We start from the raw sequence: 10,159 nt of genomic DNA, 5'->3' as shown, positions 1-10,159 counted from the left end.
CATAGAATTTCAGAAGTCAAGTAAGAGCTATGTGTTTCTCAGTATAACATCAGTGAATATTTTACTGTACAAAGCATTAATTACAGTTAGAAAAATGAGTTAACAGAAATAAGACAATTAGTTTAAGGGTTGACGCCCTCAAAACTAAGAATAAGGAATCAATGTTATACACTTCAAAATGCATACCGACAAGCAGTATAGCACAATATAATGAATTACATTTCCTGGTACCTACAGATTATCAATGATTATTTATTTATGTTATAACTTGTGGCCGAGTTGATGCCCTGTTAATGTATGACGTGACAAGACCGCCAATCAGAGAGCAGCGAGTTATCGATTGGAACAGTGATACACGAAAACCGTACGAGCAGTCTAGAGTACTTATCGGTCCTGCTATCTGTCTAGCTCAGCCAGTTAAGTCCAAAACAGCCTCTGTGGTATGAATCATTATATTTCAAACATACTGAGTTTATATACCAATCAAACTGACCACATCTTCCTATAAAGTAAGAAACAACATTTGTACAAGATTCAGCCAAATGTGGCTGTGAATAAGGGGAACAGTAATCAATAGACTGGGCGTAATTCATGAATGGTAAATCGTATAACAATAGTTTACAGTTCGAAATAAAGCTCATGATAAGGGGAACATGAATATGAATAGTTTAGTTATTTAGCGATTATATGATAAAAAATATATGCACAGTATTGGTTCGCAATTCGATCTCAGAGTTACCATTCATTATCCTTATCGGGACATAACAGTTTTGTAGATAGTTTACGTTATGAATAGAAATCGTACTTGGTATTAGAGACATCCAAATCTGTAAAGAAAAAGGTATCTGATACTATTTTCTTTCCAATAATTTTCAGTCAACTCTAATTCAGAACGAAAGCTTTTACAAGGTCATACACATCTACACAAAACATTGAGACAAGTGATAATACCCACCTCATGGTCAGTTGTTTATGGTTCTGAGATTGGTACCTATCGAAGTCAAATGAATCAGAAGTAACAATTTAACTTATTTGTGAGACTGGGCGATTGGGTGGTTGTGAAATGTCGCAAATTGAATGAGGTCAGAAATGTAAACGATTGAATGTTGGCTCACTGACACAAAAGTTACACCCTAGGCAATACCTGAAGGTCCTGGATTCGATTCTTTATGAAATCATGAGTACGCACCTCTGAGGAATCATAAAACAAAACGAAACTGATGTCTAGTACCTACCGGTTCTTAACGATTTTCTAACCAACGTGATATAAACTTCGAAAATCTCCAAAAACCTCTTACGCTAATAAAATAAAGCTTTTTGTGATTGTTCACCAACCAATGTTTCTTTTATGGAGAAAACTGTTTTTTAAACGTTAATAGGTTAGAAATACTAAATCAGTGCATTCTGTCCTGTTGTATTGCTGACTAAATAAAATGTTAATAACTATTACATTTCTTTTTAACTTAGTAAATGATTCAATTGTTAGTCAAATTGGTCGTGGAATACTTGTTCTTATTGGCTTATCAAGACGCGATACAGAAAGTGATATGGAGTATATGTATGATAGCATTTATTTTGTGTATTCTTTTTTACACTATGTATCCTCATCACTTTGATTTTCATTGAATAAGACGTGTGAAACGTTTTGAGTATATTATGTAACTATGTTGCTAACAATAAGTCAACTCACAAACGAGTCAAAATATTTACTTTTATGATTTTAAGGATATTATTTTCTAAAGATAGTCACTGGATAAATACATTTTCATAACAGATTTATTCACCTTAGATTCTCTACAACATATCTGCATAGTTTGCCAATCAATCGACCGACCGCTTGTATTCATTCAAATAACCTCAAACACGGGTTTGATTGGGGAAAGTCAAAATTCTGTTTCCAAGTGACTCTAAACCTTCCAGGAGATTTCTAGAAGTGTGGCATAATGTCCAATATCCAATCAGTTTATATATTATTGATCTGGTTCATCAATTCATACTGTAAAGGTCAACCATTCAAGTGTATCAATTGAGAAAAAAACTTTCAGAATTTAGTAGGTTATGGGAAGATAAAAAAACTTTACATAAATAATCGGTCACAGGAAAAAGAAGTCAGAACAGACTGAGTAGTGCTTGTGGAATAACTTTAAAAACTTACTTCTACTTGAAGGAGTTATTAATGATTGTCCAGAATGACAATGAAAGCTATGGAATTTAGCTATCTAACTCAGAGTGCACAATATCATGAAAAGTGTTTATTTAAGGTATACATATTCGTCATTTCAATAAAATCATACAAACTATATACTAATAGCAATAAAATAATTGTTTATTTACCTAAGTTTCCATGCTTCTCCAAATAAATACATAGATACACGAACATCTATTACCATGGTAACATTGTAATGAATTCAAGTTTCAACCACTAGGTGTAAAATAATTAATTGCTCAAGAGATACAAATTCGTCTTTTCTTTTGCGCTCTTAACAAGCCAAAAACGCAACGGCATTAAAACACTTGACATACTGAGAAAGTTTATTTTACCTTTATGTATCGATTTCTCCATGTGTCGCTGATTTTCTGAAGTATATTAAATTGATAGGTATCTTTATATTACTTGTAAGGACTTGAATCTGCCTGTTCTTGCCGTTAAAAACTACATTTGATCTGTCTCTCTTTTCATCTTTATTTAAAAACTCAGAAAGTTTTGTGTTTCAGGCTAATTTATATGAATTTAATTTGACCCGTGGTTTCGTAGCAAAAAAGTTCGTTATCTTTTTGCCTTGCCAATAACTTATGGTACGCTTTTTTAGAGAGTATAATAAAATTCGTTTCTGTCTTTCAATATTTATAGAGTTAGGAAAATACTGAACATTCGTTTATTCCCATCACTAGATGGAATAAGACGTTGGGATAAAAGTGTAAAAGATTTAAATCTGGAAATTCTTTGTGTTAGTCAGGTAAGGAATTTTGTCTTTCTAACTAATTCTTATAACATTTCCACATATTGATGCTCAATTAAGTATTCAACGTAATTATTTAATAGTTGTTTCAGTATACTCTGATTTTTGAAATCTGTTACAGTTTCTTAGTTCAAAGGATTGTGTTAGTGTATTTTGCACTAACGTCCTCAATAGAGCCTGTACAGAGAACTCGAATTTGTTTTACTCGAAAAATTCAATGTTTCATATTTAATTTCATCAATTTTTTTTTGTTTAAATCGTGTTGAGAAAAAATCAAGCCTAGTATTCAGGTCTTAACTTTAAATTCTCTGTCTTCCATTCTCCTATGTTTGAATTAATTTCTAACTGCGCCTATTTTTTGAGCTAATATCGTGTATATAAAGATATTATCACAATAGAAAACCATCTTATATCTGTTCATTCTAGCCTCGTAAGCAGCTACTTCTCTGTCACATCTTACTATTGCACGTCAAATGAGCAGCATTACATTCATTCATATAACAATCCAAAACCTGTTCATCATGATATCATAAAATTTTAATCTATAACAAACATTTCTCGAGACTTATTTACTTCACAGTACTGGATCCACGTTCATGGTCATTTGCTAATACTTCAGTCGATATACATAACCTACTCAAAAGGTTGATTAAGTAGTGTAAGGTGTTACGCTGAATTTCTGATCTTAATACAAATGAAATTTTTGAACTGATTATTGGAAATCGCTTAACTGATATATCTTGGTACTGTTATTCTAAGTACTTTTTTATATGACAGTAGGCACAAAAATTGGCACGTGACTAGATAATTAGACAGATGTTTTGATACGATGTCATTTTGCAAGAGTGAAAATTTTGAAATAATACCGATTGCAGTTAGTATGATTGAAGTCATTTTTCTGTATTTAATTTCTCAACTATATTTTTCATATATTCAGCTTTTAGTAACTTTATTGTTAAGATCGACCCGGAAACCGGTGATTGAAAGTTTTGTCTTGACTGACTCCAACCACTGAACATCTGAACATAATATGAACGTTATGTCAAGTTACTTAGGCTAGATGTCACAATGTAACTTGATCGGTAGAATTCGATCACCACTAAAGGATTGGACAAACATAAAGTTGGTCACTATTTTGTAAACAACCTATCTTAAATACCTCGATCACACAGGCGGTTAGTTGCAGCCCGAATAACTCAGTGGTAACATCTCGAGTTGTGAGGTTGGATGATACAGGTTTGAGTTCCACACGAAATGTCGTTTCCCTTAAAATTGAAGGTACGTTTTACTGAATTATGCTAATTAGTGCAAAATCTAGGTCTATAGTATCTTGCTAACCACCTTCAGCCACCAAAGATCATTAATAAGTGATTTTTTTGTTTAAGAAATCATAATATTTGAGCACCTGAAAATACAATCCACATCTTTGTATGTTCAATAGAAATATAACGTCATCTAATTTTATTAAAGTACCAATCCTTTGCACAGCATATAGTTGATACAAAATTGATTCAGTTTTAATGATCATATAGATAGATACTTTTACTATTAATTTCCAATTTGTGATTTTCATTATTCTCTATTCACTCACACTTTCTATCAATAAATTTAGTTTTAAAAATAACACTTTCGAGAGTGAAGCTCTTTTAATAAGTTTTTATGTCTTTGGTATATACATTGGATTGTTTTAAAGTCTTGTATCCGTTGTTAAAAGTGGATATATTAGTTTCATTTTTGATATTAATCACTGTTATTTTGATTGTTAGTTGTTTTACTAGATTAAATTTCTAACTGAGCTCCATGTATCTATATCGGTGATTATTTGTTTTGAATTAAGATCATGAACCAATCGATTTTAAACTACCATTGAAAACTTGTAAGCAATAGACGTCCGTTTCATCCTAACATAAGACTCCTCAGCAGTTCGCATCCATGACGCTGCACGCGGGATTCGGACCCATGATCTTCGGCCTCGAGCGCCAACGCTTAATCCCTAAACAACAGAGCCAGTATCCAACGGTGTTAATGTCTAACTTCAACCAATCCAAAATGTTGTACGATCATCTTCCATTGTCTTCGGTGGGCAAAACTACCTCACACTCGACATAGTTGAACCCCACTGATCACAGCTTTCCACTAGAACTCCGAGAATTACCTCTCGAAGTTAGTCACTAGTGAGCACATGATAATACTTGCTTTCAAGTAAAAACTTGATAGTTATAATCTTCTTTTACATAGTTCTGTGCAACTATTTTTAGTATCATGGTCTTGCATATATTAGACAATATTTATTGTTTAATTACGAATGTATATTTGTAGAATCGGTTCTTTTTATTACTGCTACATTCATCTTACTGATTGTTCTTCTACTTCCACTTTTTTATGGAATAGGGTTTCATGGTTTTGTAGAAAATGTTTCGATTATTTAAATGAAAGGAAAGAATACTGATGATACTGCGTTCATACAAAGTGATAACTAAGTGGTGATGATGATTTGAAATCAATGACGAGACCACTTGCCAGAAAAAAATAGATTTTATCGTAAAATAACACACTTTTATACAAGTTAATAATAGAAAAATAAATATGATTAGATATTATAAACAGCTAATCAATATTGACTATTTAGTTTGTTCAATCTTCAATGGATTAAATATCAACTGTTGGGGCTAAATTGTAGTTAGTCATATTGTAGTAAATGAGAACATGAGTGGGGACAATCAAATATATTTGAGCACAGAATTACAGGATATCTCAATAAAACCTGACAACCATACAGCAAACAGATAATTTGCAAACTATCAATCAATTGTCTCATTCTTGACTGTTCCTTCTGCAAATACCAGTTCATCCTCTCCGATTTTATTGTTCATGCATTTTCATACCAATTGCGTTCTGTCCCGATTCTTTCCTTATCGATCTTCTACTGAAATACATTCTATGCCTGACCATCGTTATATATTACTTATGTGGATATAAGTAACCCACCCACACCACAATATCAACTTCATAAACACTATCACTGGTAACCAATTTATATTGTCGAAAAATTCTCAAATTACACTTTTTATCCTTTCGTCTTTTAATAATAGAACTATTAATGAAAGTTTAGCATATGTTATGTATGAACTTGTTTTCTTTTTTGCTACTTATATACAATACTTAAATATTCGTTCCATTTGTGCAAATATTTACATTCCTTAAATTCAATATTTAGTAAAAATATTATATAGTTGAAATCATGAATCAATTGAAGCTAGAACACCATGGAAAACTTGGAATCACTGGACGGCCGTTTCGTCCTATTGTGGGACTCCTCAGCAGTGCGCATTCACGATCCCTGAGTTCGAATCTCGCGAGGTGAGATCGCGGATGCACACTGCTGAGGAGTCCCACAATAAAACGAAACGGCCATCCAGTGCTTCCAGGTTTTCCATGGTGGTCTAGCTTCAATTGATTCATGATCTCAACTATATAAGATTACTAAAAAATCTCCACAAAACCATCTACTGATTTAGTTATAATAATAATAATTTTTATCTTTTTTTCTACAGTTCACATTATATAGTGAATTAAAAGGTAATAAATTAGATTTTCATAATGCTATGGATCCAAAATTATCTAAAGATATTTATTCACAACTGATTAATCGATTAAAGAAGAATTATAATGAAGAAAAAGTTAAAGGTAATTAAAGAAATAAGAATATAAAATATCTTTTCTATTTGTATGATTCATCCCTAGTAAATATTTATAATATACATCACTTACTTACTTACGCCAATTACTCACAACGGAGCATAGGCCGCCGACCAGCATTCTCCAATCCACTTTGTCCTAGGCCTTCCTTTCTAGTTTTATCCAATTTCTGTTCATTCTTCTCATGTGTGTCTCCATTTCTCGGCGTAGTGTGTTCTTTGGTCTTCCTCTTCTCTTTTGACCTTCAGGTTTCCATGTGATGGCTTGTTTTGTGACGCAGTTGGGTGCTTTCCTCAATATGTATCCTATCCACTTACAGCTCTTCTTCCTGATTTGTTCCTCCACTGGAATCTGGTTTGTTGTCTCCCACAGTAAAATATTTCTGATAGTGTTTGGCCAACGGATCTGAAGTATCTTGCGTAGACAACTGTTGATAAACACCTGTATCTTCTGGATGATGGCTTTTGTAGTTCTCCACGTTTCTGCCACATACAGTAGAACTGTATTGACATTTGTATTGAAAATTCTGATCTTGGTGTTGATTGATAATTGTTTTGAATTCCATATGTTTTTCAGTTGTAAATATGCTGTTCTTGCTTTGTCGATCCACGTCTTCACATCTGTATCAGATCCACCGTGTTCATCAATGATGCTGCCCAGATATGTAAAGGTTTTCACATCCTTCAAAGCTTCTCCTTCAAGTGTAATTCGATTGGTGCATATTGTATTGTATCGAAGTGTCTCGCTTTTCCCTTTGTTTATATTGAGACCTTTTGATGCTGAGGATACTGCTACACTGGTTGTCTTCTCCTGCATTTGTTGTTGCGTGTGTGATAGAAGAGCCAGATCATCTACGAAGTCTAAGTCGTCCAGTTGAATTCTAGCCGTCCACTGTATCCCGTGCTTCCCTACAGATGTTGACGTCTTCATAATCCAGTCGATCACCAGGAGAAAGAGAAAGGGTGAGAGTAAGCAACCTTTCCTGATACCGCCGGTCTTTACTTCGAGCGAGTCATTGAGTTGTCCTCCATGAACGATTTTGCAGTTTAGTCCATCATAGGAACTCCGTATGATATTGACTATCTTCTCAGGTACGCCATAGTATCGAAGATGCCTGCATAGTGTTGTCCTGTTCACATCACAGATTAACTATAATTAGAAAATCAATAAAAATTAAGGATCAATGGGAAGTTGTTTTATCTTAAAATGGGACTCTTCAGTGCAGTTCAGATCTATGATCCTGTTTGCAATAGAACTTAAGACTATCAGGTAACCTTGAGACCTTTGAGCCATCATGTATTGATTTACTTGCTTAATTTTAGTTGGTTGATGATTGTATCTATGCGATGATAACACTTCAAGAATACTAAAATAATTTTTCAAGGACTTTGTATGATATCCCATTGTAATATCCCATAGTAAAATGACATCAGATTAATAATTGTTCTACTTGAAAAGTTGTTATTGACATCTTAGCCCTTCCTCTCTATATACTTATACAACTTCCATACGTAAACTCGAACAACGGAGAAAAGATGTAAAATATAAGTAAAATTCTTACTCCAGGGTTAATCTATGAACATAAAATCAAGCTTATTTAAAGGTTTTCAGGTGATCTTGATTGTCCAGAAGCTTCTGGAAATATACTAAAGACTGTAAAAAAAATATGTTATGATCAATTCAAAATTTGATACATTTTCATTCATTTTTCCTGATGTTTCTGAGAAGCTTCTATTCAATTCTAATTTGATAGAATGTTTTCAATCTTTTCTGGGTTTCTAGAGCCTTTTTCGAAAGATATTTATGAACTCTTAACACAGACTGATGAAGGTTGTGTTATGTCAAAAAATGATTTGAAAATGAGAATACGGATCATTACTTTACAAGTGTCGTTCTCGTCAACAAATCTGACGATTTCGGCTTTGAATTCATGTTGAGTTTCGAGGTATCTTTTGATCCATATTTTAGACTAAAAAGTGAACGACTGTTCACTATTTCTTGGTTTTCTACAATTGCTCAACTGATTTAAATTATTTTTGATCTACACGAAATCTCTAATAAAGGTTAACAGTTTTGCTGTGTATAGTTTCGAATCATTTCGCAATATTTTAATTTTCTTCGAATAATCATCCTGTTTTGTGAATTACAATGAATAACTAAGTCTCTGTCATGTCGTATAAGCAGTCTTTGACTGTTACGTTAACCTTTGAATTTCGATTTCTCCAGAAACTAACCTTAGTAAGCATTCAAATATGGAGGTTATTGCGACAGCTAGTTCTTTCTAGTTTGGAATCACTGAATAATTGTCACAACCTCAACTTAGACTGGATTACATTCAGGGCTTTCACATTTCACAGTCATCAGAGTAACCTTAGATTGCTTACTTCGAATGATATTATGATGAGGATGACTGAAATTTTTAAAAAATCTTTCAATTACAAGGAGATTTTATCCAGGGACTTCCAGATTAAGGTTTAAATGTTACATTAACTGATATAACGAATTCAACTAGTGCTGTATACTGTATTTCGGAGAATGTCCACAACAACATTTTGTCATGATAATGAGATAGTTATAAAATAACTACCCCTCAGATATATATATATATATATATTACTGTCCAAATATATTGCTCCTAGATTGTTCACAAAACGTATCGTACTGTGAACTCTTATTATCTTCAGACAGGCTTCTAGTATCACTGATACCTAGTACATTCTAGTCAGGATTTGCATTTGTTAATTATTCTCAAAATATAATGCATTTGTTAACTCCATTTCTTATCAACACACTTTATTTCATTAGAAACCAAAAAAAACATTTTATTTCTTTATATTCTCTAATTATATTCTTTTTTCTTAAAGATGGAATTTTTGGCGCAATGATGGATGTCAGTCTTATTAACGATGGACCCGTTACTATTACACTTGATTCAAATCCAGATATTAGTCGAAACATTACAATGAATTCACAAGATGATCTAGAAACTTCGAATACACAATAACTTAAAGCTGTAGAGTTATGTTGGTTGTTTAAATTTGTAACATTTGTAAAAAGAAACATGAACGCTTTTCTCAACAGTTTTCTTTTTTCGTGACTTCTTCTAGACTTGAAGTTAAGTTCTAAGCTTTTAACGAACGCATCATATTTGAAGGCTTGGAGCTTGTGTATTAGGGGAATGAATCTTTGTTCTCTTTCTTCAAGTTAATAAGAGATATGTTTACAGAATTATTATCAATATTTTATTCATATATATTTGATTGTCGATGATTATGAAGTGATTGTATGATATTTAAAGTATTCATTGAATTTAAATAAATGAACAGATTATATTCTGGAAATAATCACAAAATACGTTCCTATTTAAAGACATGATCAGGTTGATATAAAATGAAATGTAGCACGTACTAGACAAAGTGGCTATCAGGACTCAGTAGCTGAGTGGATAACGCGATGGCGTTTGGAGCGAGAGGTACTGGGTTCGAGTCCCAGAGTGTACA

General features: G+C 32.8%; 1 non-coding gene across 1 annotated transcript; it reads left to right on the top strand.

Moving 5' to 3' along the window:
- The first annotated feature begins 10,086 nt into the window (after window positions 1–10,086).
- Window positions 10,087–10,159, top strand: Smp_tRNA_00576_Pseudo_TTG.1.1. The gene has a single exon. It is a non-coding gene (tRNA).

The sequence above is a fragment of the Schistosoma mansoni genome, chromosome 2, assembly GCF_000237925.1.
Source record: "Schistosoma mansoni strain Puerto Rico chromosome 2, complete genome".
Lineage (NCBI taxonomy): Eukaryota > Metazoa > Platyhelminthes > Trematoda > Strigeidida > Schistosomatidae > Schistosoma > Schistosoma mansoni.
This window is presented reverse-complemented; position numbering and strand designations above follow the sequence as displayed.